Source organism: Poecilia latipinna, unplaced genomic scaffold (genome assembly GCF_001443285.1).
Source record: "Poecilia latipinna isolate Pla-1442-1.1 unplaced genomic scaffold, P_latipinna-1.0 Scaffold1687, whole genome shotgun sequence".
In the NCBI taxonomy this organism is placed as follows: domain Eukaryota; kingdom Metazoa; phylum Chordata; class Actinopteri; order Cyprinodontiformes; family Poeciliidae; genus Poecilia; species Poecilia latipinna.
In genome coordinates this window covers 124096-126798 of record NW_015114303.1, presented here as the reverse complement: position 1 = coordinate 126798, position 2703 = coordinate 124096, and the positions used below count along the sequence as shown (strand labels likewise).

At 34.8% G+C, this 2703-nt stretch overlaps 1 protein-coding gene across 3 annotated transcripts in view; it reads left to right on the top strand.

The window, feature by feature from the left end:
* Positions 1-261: 261 nt before the first annotated feature.
* azin1a (antizyme inhibitor 1a) overlaps positions 262-2703 on the top strand; it is a 15828-nt gene continuing 13386 nt past the window's right edge. Inside the window, exons 1-2 of one of the 3 annotated variants that reach the window (XM_015060113.1) lie at positions 262-445; positions 2427-2548. The gene's annotated coding sequence lies outside the window, so the exon portion shown is untranslated. Of the gene's footprint in view, positions 446-1524; positions 1735-2426; positions 2553-2703 lie in introns of those variants that run through there. The other 2 variants (XM_015060111.1, XM_015060112.1) reach the window with 2 other exon arrangements.

Here is a 2703-nt window from a genome sequence, read left to right as displayed (position 1 = left end):
ATATAAATAAGAAATTTTATTTTATTTTTTTATTTGGAGCTACAAGTTTATCTGCAAATTATTTTACTGCTTTATACTAGGATGATGAGAGAAAACACTTCACTTCTGTGTTTGGCAAACAGTGGCTGGGCTTTCCTTGTCACCCTCCTCCTCCAGTGTTGAGGAGGGAGACATGCAAATTTATCTTCTCAAAAAAAAAAGAAAGGAAGAAAGAAAGGAAAACAAGAGAGGCAGGCAAAACTCAAAGTCATAACAACTGAGGCTGTGGGACAAGAAAGTCCTGTCTTAGCTTGAGCTTTAAGAAAAAAATGAATGTAAGGTCTTATTGTGACATTAGGAAGATTTTGACTGATTTATAATAGGCAAGAATATTTTGCCAACTTTACTGGACAACATTTGGTCCTCACTGAACAGCCATGGAAAATGCGAAGAAGACATAGCACAGGTAATTATAAAAAGTACTGACTATCAAATGTTTGCCAGATGGGTCGGATCATAACAGATGCATTACACTATAAAAAGGAAATTTAAACATTTATTTCACTTCAATTGATGATATTAAAGTTAAATTAAATTTTAACAGCATTAGCTTCTTCCTGGAGATTGTTTGTCGTGCTGCAGTGCAGCAAAGAAAAAAGCCTGATGTGTTTATTGTATTGTATTGTATAATGCATAAAAATATCAACTTAGAAAAAGTGAACAATCTAAAGACTTGTTAATAGGACAACTTACGTAAAAAATACTATTTCATTTGTTGCAGTACCAGCCCAAACATTTAATACCAGAATGCATAACAGTTTTGCCTTTTATGACATACAAAAAGGCAACATTTATTGCCACCTATGCTAAAATAATACACTTATTTATTGTTGAAATTATTAAAATGTTCATGTTGCATTCTTTTTTTGTGCCACTGGAAATATTTCCAAACAGCCAAATTTGTATTTGTAATTTAGTGAAAATGCAGTCATCTTCTTTCAGCCAGCTGTGTGAAGCAGTAAGTGGTACCAGTTAACTGAAAGTCTAGTCAATCCAACATCCTTCTGGCATCTTATTAAGAGCAATTTGTAATGAATTAGATGGAAAATTCCAGTTCTTTGAATGTTTTCAAATTATTATTTTTTAGAGCCTCAGGGTAGCTTGGTTCCATAGTTTGCCATGCTTATTGTGTACAAAAAGAACTATGGATGAGAACTTAAAATATTTTTTGTTCTAAAAGAATTTACACCAAAAAAAGTTACTTTTTTCTAATTTGTAGAATATTTCGGTGTGGATTTTCTACCACTTCCCATATTAATTTAAATTTGACAGAGCAACGTCAACCTGATATTAATCAAGTTCTGTATACGTACGTCTCTCTATGAGGTGGATTTACTTTCACTATTATTTTTTCGTTATTAATGTTATTGGAATGAATGCGACTACTAACTTAAACATTGTCTCCAAATCGGCTGTCGGAATTTCTCGAAACTATTTCGATATCGCTTTTATTGTGTTAGATTACCGGATGTTTATTAATTTTGTACTTCCTGCTTGACGTTCCCGAGTGTCGGTCACTTCCGTCGTCTTCGTTCAATCAGTTGTAATAAATGAGTGGTGCCAGCAGCTAAAATACGCAACTCTCATTGTTTCTATGGCAGCTGCAGCTTTCTCTGTCAGTAAACCCAACACGCTTTAAAAATTCCGCCAAAAAGGAAAAAGCGTTCTTGTCCCAGTTTTGGGTCTTCAGCCAACGTAAGTAGCGTTAGCTAGTTCCGCTGTTAGCTCCTTGTTAGCCTTCGCTTGCTGTTTGCTAAATTAAGCGGGACGGACATGTTTGCCTGGTGTGAATGCCTAAACATGCTATCAACGTGGTGGATATAAATCGAGTGATGGTAGTAACTTTACTCAAATTTTATAAAAACGTTCAAATAGACCTATGCATGTTGATGCATATGTCCCTTCCTTGAAGGTGACTTCATGCTAATGTCCGATAAATGACACAGTAATAATATAAGCTGGGAGAAATTACAAATGAATCACTGTCATATTAGGTGACTTAATAGTTTTTGGTGGATGAAGAGTTTCATAATTTTAAGGTCATAATGTGATTGTAACTGTGTGTTTATAGGTATATATTTTAATGTGCGAGTTTATGGTTTCATATTAAAAAAAAAGTAATTGTAGGATTATACCCATGAATATACCATGACCTTAGCCTCCAATTTTTTTTTGTTTTATTTTGTTTGTACTAAAAAAAGCGATAGTTGATTTGTCAAATAAGTACACTAAACTAGTTTTTTTTGTATACTTATTGACAAATAATAGTTTATCTAAAAGGAAAACCATTATTGGGCTACTACCTGCTGTGTAGACTGACCAAGTTACTGTTAACTTGATCAGTAATTGTTTTGTCTTCCTCTCTGTCCTCGTCTGGTTCTCTGCAGGTGTACAACAACTACCCAGAGGATCTAGGGGCAGCTCTTTACAGAGAGCCGTTTGACTTCAACGCCGAGGCGCCTTGGGATCCTAGCTGTTAGTGGACGAGTTCCTCACTGGACTCCTCCATGTAGGTACATTGATGCCTCTTATCAGAGGATACACAAAGAGCATTTTCACCTACCTACCTACCTTTTTTTTTTTTTTTTTTTTTTTTTTTTTTTTTACAGAGGGTCTCCCGGTGGGAAGGTCTCTTTTTTTCAGCCCCTTTTTATAAAAAACTTT